General features: G+C 43.2%; 1 protein-coding gene across 2 annotated transcripts in view; it reads left to right on the top strand.

Annotated features, from left to right (window-relative positions):
* The window catches only part of LOC139346744 (cadherin-18), a 147504-nt gene that overhangs the window by 60012 nt on the left and 74613 nt on the right, over positions 1-12879 (top strand). Inside the window, exon 1 of one of the 2 annotated variants that reach the window (XM_070985997.1) lies at positions 8189-8470. The exons of the other annotated variant lie outside the window; for it this stretch is intronic. The gene's annotated coding sequence lies outside the window, so the exon portion shown is untranslated. Of the gene's footprint in view, positions 1-8188; positions 8471-12879 lie in introns of those variants that run through there. 2 annotated transcript variants of the gene reach the window in all.

Raw genomic sequence — 12879 nt, 5'->3', positions numbered from 1 at the left:
GAAGCCAGGGCCATACAGTTAGAAGCATACTATTGTCTAAAATCTAACTGTATGCTGCAGCATTAAGATTTACTTCACTGGAACAAAGGAGCCAAGGCCAAACCATGAAAATCAGCACCAGGCACAAAAGGACAAAAGCATGTGGATAGAGGTGTCTACATACTTTTGGCAAATACAGCGTATTTGTCAAATTCATGTATCTGAGAAAAAGTAAAATATTTCACTGAAATTAAGGTAAGAGGAAGTGCTAAGTACCTGAAAATTGTAATGATATGAAAGCGTAGTTTTCAGAAACATCCACAGTGTCTGCATTGAAAAAAACAGCTGAAATCATCTTTTTTTCTTGCTTTTTTTTGTTCTTAAATAAAATTTATAGTGCACAAACAATACCAAAGCCACTACCTGTGCACTGTGGTTTCATTTCCCATTTATACTCCTTCAATTTGAACCTGATTTCCAGCTTGTTTCATGTGCAGACATATCGGAGAAAGAGCCTCTAATTGTAGATGAAAATGTCCTCGCATGTCGATATTTTGGCAAAGTCTCCACTGATTGGAGCTTAACATGATGTATAACAGCTCTCAGTGGAGAGGGTGAACGGGGGGGAGATGGACAGCCTTCCAGGAATATCTGCCGTTCTTTCGCAGCTCAAAGACATTGTCATCAAGGTTGTCATCATATTTCTGAGGGTAGAATTAGAGTATCCTCCAGAGACATCGGGCTGCTCGGTTAAGCCCTCAGGTAGAATTGGAGTGAGTGTGCTGGAGCAAGACTTATTATTGTGTATTAGAGATGCTTTCAAGGTCATTGTAAACCATCAATAATCTCCTTTTCCCCTCCGTATCGCGACTATCTCACACTTTCAGACTGTGAAGACTTGAATAAATGCACAATGTCTCCTAAATGAAACATGCACAAATAAATCATGTTGAAAAATGTACTTTTAATACAATTTCTATTGACGTAGTGCTCTAGAACTGCAGACCGTGCAGTATTTTGCATGATCAATTATTCGTTTAAGTCATTTATGATGCAAAAATTCCAAATAATTGCCAGTTCCCACTTCTCAAATGCGAGGGTTTGCTGATTTCTCAGTTTTAGAGCTTTGTAATTTTAATATATTTGTGGTATAAGACTGCAGGTTAGCACAACAAGCAATTTGAAGATGCCACATTGGACACCAGTCAGTACTAAATAGCTTTTGACCATTTTGAGGTGTAGATGCTGCATGGATTACAACCACAGGGCGGTAATCCTAGTCTCTCCATTGTATGAACTAAATTCAGCTATCAGAAGAAATGAAATTTGAACCAATCAACAGTTCATTTGACAGAGTTTTCCACACGTTGATAAGGATTCAAATGTCTTGACCCCACTTCTATAATTGTACCTCTTGTTTTCATTAGCGGCTGCGCCAGCGTTCAGTCAGAGTGCATCCAGCCCATTAGGAGCTATAACTCTCGACAGTGTCTCTCTCCTCAGACCATTTCCTGGGTTTAGTCATCACTCAGAGCGACGGAGCTGAGCCACATGGTGCCTCTCGATACATGAGTACAAAGAAACGTGGATTTTTACTCTGTTCTGTTATAAGATTGATCTTTTTGTTCCATTGTATTTGTTCACCAGTTGTTCCAGTTGCGGTATTTCCAATTATACAGCTAATACTTGGTGTCAGATATGATTTGCAGCGACTTTCAGTTTCTCCCACGGTTTTCAGGCTTTCCGTCGTGTGCGCAAGCTGGATGTAAATAAGCCGCTTGTAAACTTTCCTCTGTGTAAAACAGATCTGTGGACATTCTCCCCTCCTTCTCACCCAGCAGTGGCTGTGTTTGTATTGTAAATCAGATCTTGTGAATGTATAATTAATGAGAGTATAAAGAGTGGACTGGGAACATGAAACCCTCATGTGTTTTAAAGACAAAAAAGAAATTTATCTGCTGTTTCTATTCATGCATTAGAGCAGAAAAGCTGTGTCTACTATTAGTAAACCTTTTCAAATTCTACACATTTAATGGAATATGCTGCAGATAGGTAAACGGTTGAAATACTCACTATTCATATCTAACTGTGCTGCATAAAGCATTGTGCATGAGAGAGACGACCGGCCTTTGAGAAGCTGCATATTCCTCAGCAAGACGTTTGATGCATTCTAACAAGGAAACAATATGTTTTCAGACTCAGCAGCAAAAACAACTATTTGTTTGATTCCTGAGCGGCAATTTGTTTTGGCTGGGTAAGTGCTCTGGGGTAACAGTACTCACAGTATTTTCCAGTGGGGGAAGAGTAGTATATGGATTTTTAATGGTGGGGCGCAGTGTAACCTTGATGCTCGTCAACAACATATAAATTAGATGTGTTGTAGGAGGCAAACAAATTCCCAGTCCTACCCTGCTGATATGTGTCTCCCAGCTCCAGCAGAGCCCGCTGCCTCCACCATTTGTCTGTGTCCACAGCAGTTCCCGTGCACACACCCACCCGAACCAGCAGCTTGAAATGAGATTCACTCAAGTGCATAATCCCTCAGTTCTGCTTAGCTGTGATTAATTGACCAAATGTCTCTTATATATGGAGGGTCCACAGAACCAGCTTGCACCATTTTTTTTAGAAAAAAACACACCGGCTATTTGGTGCACCGCAAAAATGTCCTCCCAAGTTAATCACTTGCAAACTTGTCCAGAGAGCACATTGTAATCTCGGTGTTTCGTTAAAGGCTCTTCAGCAATTAGCCCCCCTGGCAAAATGATTTACTGACCTGTCATTAAAAAGCCATCAGGGAAATAGACATCATGCAGAGAAATTGCACACTGGATCGATACCTGAGTAACCCTTAAAGCACTATGCAGCTTGTCATTAGGGAGAGGTATTTGTGTTTACAGAGTTTCACACTCACATACTGTATGTGCAGGGTGATCAGTGAAATCCACGCACTTTGCACCGGTGTCATGGCGGTATTCATAGCCTCTTTAATCATTTTGAAGTCGAAGTGTTCTGAAGATTGCAATTAAATGCTGATGAAGATGAAAAGGATGTGGATGCTTGTAAGGCAATAGTCTCCTGTCAATTACCTGACACTAAGTGTGTGCAGTCAGGAAAGATGTCAGCTGTTAGTGCAAGGTTTTGTCTTCTACCTATATAGGATGTTCCCACTGTGACACACACACCTTCATAGTTTGACTAATGCACTGTTTCTGGGTGATATTCAGAGTCTCTTCTCTGATTGACATGCAGCTTTTAAAGGAATAAGGAAGGAGCTGTGGCCTCATACCTTAACGTGAGGTTAGGAAATTATACACCTCTCTTTACTCTAAATCTCTATTTACAGTCCCTGAAGTGCTGGTGACCACAGCCAAGACATATTCAGATACAATAACTAATCAATGCTCTTGCACAGTGGCTGCTGGAATACTGATTGGGACGTCCCAGACTGAGAGGATCCAGCTTGCCTACAGTCAGTATATATAATACACCTGCACCTTGTTCATCCAATCAAAAGCTAATTTGCTAATGCAACATCAAGCTAGCAGTGTTTTTGTTTTCCAAAGCATTTGCCGGACAGAATGTTGATAATGGACGATTCTAAAACCCTGTGTTACATTAAGTGATTATGTTTTGGAAGGTTTAATACTGGCTAAGGTAGGGTTATGGTTTAGGCAACAAATGTGATCTTTCTTGAATCTTGTTGAGGTTCAAGAAAGGTCATGATTTAAAAAGCCAGCAGTGCGGCAGAAGTCTTATGGAGGCGATGGAGTGGAGGACTGAGCATCCTGAGTCTCACCTATGGTTACGGTTCAGGCAACGACAGCATTTGGGTGAACGTTGGGCAACGATTGTGCTTTCAGTGCCTGAAAACAGCTGCATATGTACATACATCAGTGTAAGATCCTTCAAAATAAATTGGTTGTATACAAGCAATTTCGAGGAGACATGCTTGGCTACTTCTTTTATTGACACTGAACACTGTATTTGCCAAATTATCCAATTTGCAGAGAGCAGGCTGACTATTCACAGAGTACTGAAATGAATGGCAGGAAACAGCTTCCTCTGATTTTGTGCAGACACCAGCAGCAACAATTTCAAGAAGAGTGGCAAACTAGATGATGGGCATAAAGAGGAGACACCGGCGTTATCATTTAAACTGGATACTTGTGTCTGCACTCGTTTTTTTGACAAAGCTTTAACTTTTGGAGGCAACGAAAAATCTGAGCATCTGGAAGCGTGATTCTGTCTGTACTGCTGAGAATCAAAATACCTGTGTGCCGTTTCAAGGAGAGTCTTTACTTTTTTTAATGTTCTGAGCACATCCACTTTAGAGCGTTTTTGAAGCTGGATGCCAACTCTGGATGTGGACCAGAGACACAGTTGTGCTGGCAGGGAGAACTAGGCCTGGATGATAGATGAAGCTGGAGGCAGCGTACTGAGGAGCCTCTGACGTCTCTGAGACCCCTGCCTCTCTATGTCCACTTCCTTCCGACTCTCATCTCGCTGCTCGCCTCCTCGTCTCTGATGCCTAATCAGTCTCCTCGGCAAGCACGCTCTTTAGTTTATAGACCTTCACCCCCCCCACCGCAGCCCCCCCTTGTTCATGACGCATCTCCTCCATTCTCTTCATGTCTCTTCTGTGGCCTAATTGATGGGTGAACACTAACAAGTTGCCCTCCCTCCATCTCTCCACCGTGTCCTGGTCCTGAAGGGCCTCTCTCTCTCTCTCATGCTGCCCATCTCTTCATCCTACTCCCCCGCCCACCCCTTTCACTTCTCTGTTCATTATTCATTATGTTTCCCTTTGGAGCCAGAGAGAGCAAAAGCATGGCTGAATTCATAGGCAGACTCAACAGTTTGCCCAAGGGTACCTGAGCAATGTGAATGTGTGGAAGAGGAGGAGGAGGGGGGGAGAGGTGGAAAGAGAGTGAGTGACTGACAGACTGACTAATTGATTGACAGAGACAAAAAGGTAATGAAAAAGAATAAGAGCACCCTGCTGAAAAAGAGTTCAAAACAGTGTAATTGGACTTTGAAACCAGGAAACGGCGTGCAGCTGAGCTGAGAGGTGCTGCTTCCAGGAGGTGATTGTGTTTTCAAAGCAGTGGAGTCGCCTGGGTGGGAGGTGGCACGTACGTGCCGACGGTAAAAAGTGGCTGAGAGCGAGAATTTGAATGCGTTTAAAAACTAATGTTTTATGGAAGACTGGATAAGTGTGCCATTAGATAATTCATCCAGCCTAGACATTATGTAAGTGATCCTGAGCAAATCTCTGTCCTGAAATGATATCAGGACACATAAGAAGCAGTCATTATTCCACCACGTCGCCATCTATTCTTTCTATATGTAGTCGGTTTAGTGGTGTCTGTTTCACCATCAGCCATGACCTGTGACACATAAAGAAGAAGCACTCTTTCATTTTCATGTATTTCATGCGGATACACTTCGAGGTGTCCTGTTGTACACTGGGCACCAGGCAGCCAGCAAATATCTTTCAGGCAACTGCAAAATAATCTCCATTTACTGCATCTGCATTCAAGCACTGTACAGAAGTATAGCTCTATAATTATGATGACATTAAGCACTGAATACACTTTCCAAAAGTACTTGTGCTTGTACATTATGTGTGGCGAAACATTCAGTGTTTCAATACGGGAGCAGCTACACATCACATTTCTATTATATCAGCGGCATTACTCTTCACTCCACATACCAAACTTAAAAGCCAACTTTTAAAATGTTGATTTCCTTCTGAGACTTCTGCACTGCGAAACCATACACACAGATGCTCTCATTCAAACAGTTTAAAGCGCTGTGGAATCATAATGCTTATGAAAATTAGCAGTTAAACTGGAATTTATTTATGCCTGATAAATCAGAGACTTAGTGGGGCGTCTGTTGATGTGGTCAAAGAACTGAATTCAAAAGAGCTGCTTTAATGCTAACATGCTGTGACATAAGCAGGTATGTCTTGATTTCTTCTGCCACTTAATTGTGCCCCAGAGAGTTTTATCTTTATGAAACATGTGACTGTGGATCACATCTTTATGTTTTGGCCTGCAGAAGAATATCTGTGCTGTTAAAAAAAACGAGGCTCGGACACGCTCTGTATTGCTTGTCCATGCTTCGACTGTGAGTCTGTGCAATCCCCGGTCAGATTATGGCCAGACACTGAACATCATCGAAACGCCTCGGGGGAACAGGCCCAGTGACAGACTGTCGCTGACACCAGATGTGTAGACGCTTGAGAAGCAAAGTGTTTGCAGAGGTGCGTACGTGGTTGCAGATCCAGCTTTGAATTTCACGGAGCGGCGCAAAGCATTTCACAACATGGCTCAAAACAAAAAGGTCATTCTTTATTGAAGCACATCACTTACGCTCCTCAGAGCGACGGCCGACTGCTGATGCATCCTGTTATCCGTAAACAGCAGCTAGATCATCCCGCTTTAAACGGAGCGTGATGAGTGGTTGCCACGATGAGGTATTACCTATTAGTTTGTCAATAAAAAGAAAAAAAACACTCAATCAGATGATTAATTAGGAAATACAAATGAAAAACTCTGCACGTCTGATTGGAAAAGACCATCAATGCATGTGCTAGACACTCATTAAGACATAAGGAGGGCTGAAGTTTGACCTTTTAAGGATGTTCTGATAAGGTTGTGTTGGAGCACGTGGACTCCCTCGTTCCTTTTTCCAAGACTCTCAAAAGCCCGAAACGGTATGCAAAACTGTCTTCTTAGCTATTGAAAGCTACACAAGGCCAGATGAGCAGATTAAACTTTATGAATCTTCAGTCTGTTTTTCCTGGATACCACTGCTTAGATGTTGACCTCCCTCTCCTAACTCGTCTGAACTTGCTGGAGTAATTGGTAGCTGCGTTTTGCTGATGGCGCTATTAAGATTCCGGGGGATGAAAGTAACACTCGGCTCATCATGACTCAAAAATCTCACTCGCAGAACCTTAAAGACACTTGATGTTTTTCAGGGATATTTGATTGTTGGGCTGTTTATGTCTGAATATGTTTAAAGCTTTTGAAATAGATCCCCAAAAGAAAAAAGAAAAAATCAGACACAGACACTGCCTCATCCTCAGCAGGAATACAGACCATGGATCGATTTGACCAGGGATGAATTGACTGATTATTTTGAGCCTCCAGTATGTTATATCTTAGCCTTTTAAAGCATGTTACTGAAGCACAAACATGCTTTTCCATTTGTCATTATTTCACTCTGTACATCTGCACTACGTTTGACCCTATCAGTCCCAGCAGTCCCTCCCCTTGAAGCTTCCACGTGAATCGATTAGTGAATGTCTCAGTCAGTCAACATAAACTAATATCTCAGGTCCTTAAGAGCAGAACTAGCCCACACACTTGGTGACAACTCGGTTGTATCCCCACGCGTTGCTCCAGAGATCTGAGCATCATGCTGCAAAGACTTCACTGGGCAGATGCCCATGTTGTTGATCATCAACCATTTCTTCAATCTGAAAAAGGGGAACTCTGAGAGACACTTTCAAAAGGCGGTTCGTGGAAGTGGGACAAAAACATCTTTTGGCATGGCAGCAAAAGGGTTTTAAACATGTATTCCCAGTTTTGCTGCTGAAATGAGAAAGATCAGTGCGACGTTTAGTCTGCAGCTCCCACAGTTCAACGTGATTTGCTGCCCAGATTTTGAGCAAGTCACTCATGCTTTAAGAATCAAACCAAATGAAAAGCACATTAACTTCTTCACGTTGATCCTGAGAGCAATCCTTTAGAGGACAAAGTGTATTTCAACCAGAAAATGATAATATAATGATATTTACATCATTGATTGACCACTGGGTAACTTTAAATGTTGTTTCAAAGCCTGAAAAACATGCATAGATGCATAGATTTCTGCACTGTTAGAGCTCTATATGGGACAGTCAGGGAAGGGAGGCTGAGGCTGCCACTGTGTGTGTGTGTGTGTGAGCGCGTGTGTGTAAGAAAATGAGATCGGGATAACGTATCGCTTCCTGATCACTATCTTATATAATCACGTGTTAACAGAGAAAGAGAGGAGCAGAGGGAGGAGAGGCAGATAATGGAGAGAGAGGCAGGGGAAGCACGAGGAGGCTGGTCCGAGCCTGATGGCCGTGGATTGATCTAAGAACCGACCAATCGGGCGCCTTCCTCGGCCCGAGCCGCTGCGGTAGCCGGGCAGGATTGGAGGATGCTTCGGAGGAGAGATGCGCACACAAGCGCCGGCTCGGCTCGCTCGTCCTGTCGCCCGCACACACACACACACTCATACTCACACACATACACATACACACACGGGGGGGAAAGAGAGAGTATCGGCTCTCCGCAAACCGTGCAGACAAGCCCTGCCCTGGTGAGGATGACAGCGGCAGCGGGAGGAAACTGAAAGAGACGGAGGAAATTGAAATGAGGAGCAAACTCAAAGTCGTGAATCTTTTCCGCCTTTAATCAGCCGCCATGTGTTGTCAGGGCAGCGCACGCAGGTAAGACAGAAGTTTGCCCGGCTTTGCGCCGCTTTCTGCGTGAGTGTAAGTTTTGCATTGGGAGCCTACCTGTGCGCGTGACTGTCTGTGGCGCCCCCGCCTATGGGGTTTGCTGGTAAATAAATAGGAGTGCTGTGCGCGAGGGAGGGCATGTGCGCAAACTCGTAAGTGGTGACTTTGACCGTGTGCGCATTTGCTATGCGTCCCGTTGAATTAAAGGGGGGGTGGATGGGTGGGGGGGTTGAAAGAGTGCGCACTTTCTCTCAGTCATTTTTTTTTTTTTTTTTTTGCGGGAATGAGTGGACTTGGCTGTGGCGCGCCTCAGCCTTTCCTCCTGGGGTGTTGTTGCACGCAGCGCCTCGGTGTAGTTATGAATGATGGACAGGCTGCTGTAACAGAGTGGGAGTTGGAAGCTATCCGATCCGTGTGATGCGCGTGCCGCACCAGTGTGGCCAGACTGAAATTTACGCGCACTGCAGGAAACAGTCCACTCATTGACTGCAGCCTCTCTTTAAGTCGAGCTCGCTCTGCCCGCACCAGATCCCATCTTTCTGTCGCGGCAGAGGGAGAAACAAAGCTAAAGGCGTCTTTTGACTGGATGCCTGTCATCTGAAATGCTTTGACAGTCGTGTGTGTGTGTGTGTGTGTGTGTGTGTGTGTGTGTATAAAGATGCGTGAGCCAAGTGCCAGATGCTTAGCTGTCCCTGTTAATGTTGCATTGATTGGCTTCTGGTGAGCAAAGGGAGAATTGTATGGCTGCCAATCCTCAGCACTGCATTTTTTTTCTTTTTGCAAGGTGATCACCTGTCTGATGTGTTTGCAAATGTTTAGATTTAAGTGTCACGTGAGTCAGCGGCATGTCATTGATGTTTTAGCTGACTAGTTTAACGAATAGCTCTTCTATAGGTACCGTTTGGCTGCTGTAGGATCTAACACTGATGCAGACAACATGCAAATGTTATGTATGATAGGAAAACTGTAAAGGGAGGGAAGGTTTGATGATTTTTTTTCTGTAATTGGTGCCTGGGAATATGTGAAGCAGTTCCTATTCCAGTGGTTTGCAGCCACGGTCTTATGTGGCCACACGAACCGAACGAGAGCTAAAACAAATCATTATTTTCCTTATCAGTTAATCTGTTGATTATTTTTCCAGATAATTGCTTAGTCTATGAAGTGTCAAAATGAGTAAAACATTTCCATCACAGTGTTTCAGAATCTATTTACAATAATATAAACAGTAGAAAATCAGCAAATCTTCACATTTCAGAATCTTTATCCAACAAATGTTTGGCCTTTTTGCTTGACAAATACCATAAATGATTAATCAGCCATCAAAATCATTGATTTGTTTCAGCACTAGACCAAGCATGAGGAATTTGGTGATTTTGCACACACTGTGTAACATGCATCACGGAGTCTTGCGAGCATGCCTGAAGGCATCAGCCTCAGAAGACCCCCTGCTGACATGCATCCATCCATCACGTCAATCTTGTTTTTCCGTGGTAATTTATTCCCATGTATAAGTCGTTATCACTCACTTTCCCACATTTGAAGTGTGTAACATTGGAGGATGTAACAGCAAACCCAAACTCTGAATTAACCACCACGACTAAAGCTTCAGCAGAGGTCAGTCATGTTTACTTTAAGGCCACAATGCATACATGTTATCTTAAAAGCACTTCCATGGATGGTTGTAGCAAAGTAAGGCAGCTAACTATGATCCAAGGAAACCTAGTAGTTGTCTGAATTTCAGATGTACTGGTCATGAAACTGCTCAGTGTTATTTGGCCACTGGAACAGTCTGGGATGGCATGGAAACATGGGAACAACAGCCCACCAGCTGCACAGGTTCAGAGGAGCAGGAACAGATGAACACTCAACTGAGGCTGCAAGTAATGAATCTTTTCATTCAGAATTTATCTGATTTTGATAATCAGAAAAGCTAAAGACAAGTTAGCCAACCCAAAAGAGAGGCCTTGAAATTGCTTCGTCAGTCTTACCAAAAGAGAAAATATTAAATGTATGAAACTGAGCACATGGCTGGTAAATGTTACTTGATAAATGGCTTAAATGTTAAATTAGAGGTTGCTATTGATTTCTTTCTTTTTTTTTTTTTTAATTTAGTGCAGTCAACTTGGTTTGACTCAGCACCACCAAGCATTCACGAGAACAAATGATCATTTAACCTACAGGAAATTTGGATTTCCAGTTCCTTCCCCCAACAGTGACTCGTAGATGAAGTATCCCGCGATACGCAGGTCAGCACCTGCCTGAAGGCAAATCACAAGAACCGAAAATGCTCTGAAAGGACAAAGGTGGCCTCACCACCCTTATTAGAGGCTCTTTGTTGATATAGTAGTTTGTTTGTCCAGCCTGTGGTTGTTCCTTTGTTTGAAAAGGGCACTTAGCTAATTACACCTCTCATTGAAGGCAGCGACTGCGTGTTGTAATGTTTGTTTTACTCGCAGACTTCAGAGTTTGAGCGACCACGCTGTGTGCAGATGTCGACACGATGGCTGCATTACGGCCGACCTGTACACGTCAATCACTGGATTCCCTGATTTGGCACCAGCTTCACAAACCGACCCTGAAGTGTTGTGTCAGCTCAAGTGCGAACAATTGTGCAATTATCAGTAATTCATTACGGTGGGCCTGCTGCAGAGCAGACATCCTAAACGTTGCTCAGCGTGGGGGCAACACCATAAATTATTTGTCAAACTGAGTGTAATTGTAGATCACACATTAACAGTCATGAGAAAAACTTTTGGATTTTGTCAATTACCACTACTGTTTGCATTCTGAAAGGCCAATTTTGGACTGAAAACTTGGCTCACCAAGGCTTAAAATGGACACACAGGTTCATTTTAGCATGAACAGGCATTCATTTTACACGTGGAGACCAGGGTACTCATCAGAAAGCAGTACTGCTGTGCCTGTGGTGCAGTTGTGTAGTGTCTTCTGTGGCGAGCTAGCTCGCTGTAGGCTTGGCAGCTAACAGAAAGCCTCTGTTGCAAACTAGAGGTGTGGAGTTTAAAGACATGGGTGTTAAGCAGTCAGGGAGCTTGGGAATTGTAGAACTCATACAAGGGATTAAATGTTCGAGCATCTCTGCGTCCCTCAACTTCATGGAAGTGGAATACTAAGCACATGCGAAGTTTTCTCCAGTCGTGTCCAATGAATCTTAAAAGCAAACAAGACGCATCAGGAAGTAATGGTTCATGTGGAAATGTTCACCCCAGTTGTCTACAGTGTGATGGCCGCCATTGTGCTTTCAATCATATCACTAGCAGGCCAGACAGAAAAAAGAACAGTGGATTATTGTTCCAACAGCACATTCAAAGGGCCATTCAGAAGATGAATCATGCTTTCCTCCGAACATTAACAGTCTCTTCACAGATAGCAAACTGAAAGTGGTCATTCACTGTCTCTGTCTGCCAACCAAGACTGACAGTGTCGGGGTTTTCTGCAAGTAAGGATCATAGCTCTGAAAAGGGAAGTGTTGATCAGTCCTGTCAGTGATGCCATCTTCTAAATCCAGGAATGTGACAAGCTAAAATAATCCCCTGCTCCTAATGCTGCGCTGTGATCTTATTGTGTCGTTTACAAAGATAAATGATGGATGAATTTTGTCATTAAATTTCCGAGCAGACGTTCTAACCCGATGGGGATGTATACACACACGCTGACTATCAAACGTGCAGGAAATGTTGTATTTTTTCTGGCAGCAGCTGTTCATCGGGAAAATAGTACTGATAGCTGGCATGATTGAAGGGAAGAAAGGGCCCCACCTTTTGTTGAAAGCAGAGGGACACCCTGACTGCTCTATTGACAAAATTGTGTCCAAAATGATCCAAAATGAACCACCTTTGCAACAAAATCTGACCATTTTATGTGCTGATGATTCAGCGTACAGTGAAACAGCGTCACAGACTTGACACAGCGTTAATGAGACACTGAATTATGTATTACTCACCAGTTGCGTCTTGGAATTAAAACATTTGTCTCCCATGCGGCATCTCTTTGGGAATAACATGAATTGATAATAAATGCTGCGTCTTGCCATTTAAGACTTAAAACATTCAATGTTATTGACATTCAAGTCCAGTTTTCCGCCATTACTGATGATACTCTTCTGCATGAACCCTTTATGTTCCACATGACCGGTGGCCAGTTTATCTGATTCCAATAAGGATTACAATGTTTTGATTGAAGCTACCTACATTGATCATGCTGTGGCAAACCCCTGCCTGCTAGCTGCTATTGTCTGTTAACCAAATATCAATTAAGTGCACTTGACGCCATCATATTTATCCAAAAGGAAGTTATCGACAGATATTCCGGTTGTGTCTTTCAATGGGGACGTTTCTTTTGTGGGTCAAATTCCGTCTAAATATCAAGTCATTCGATAC

This window comes from Chaetodon trifascialis, chromosome 18 (assembly GCF_039877785.1).
Source record: "Chaetodon trifascialis isolate fChaTrf1 chromosome 18, fChaTrf1.hap1, whole genome shotgun sequence".
In the NCBI taxonomy this organism is placed as follows: Eukaryota; Metazoa; Chordata; class Actinopteri; order Chaetodontiformes; family Chaetodontidae; genus Chaetodon; species Chaetodon trifascialis.
Note: the sequence above shows the minus strand (reverse complement) of the source record. Positions and strands in the feature narration are given on the sequence as shown.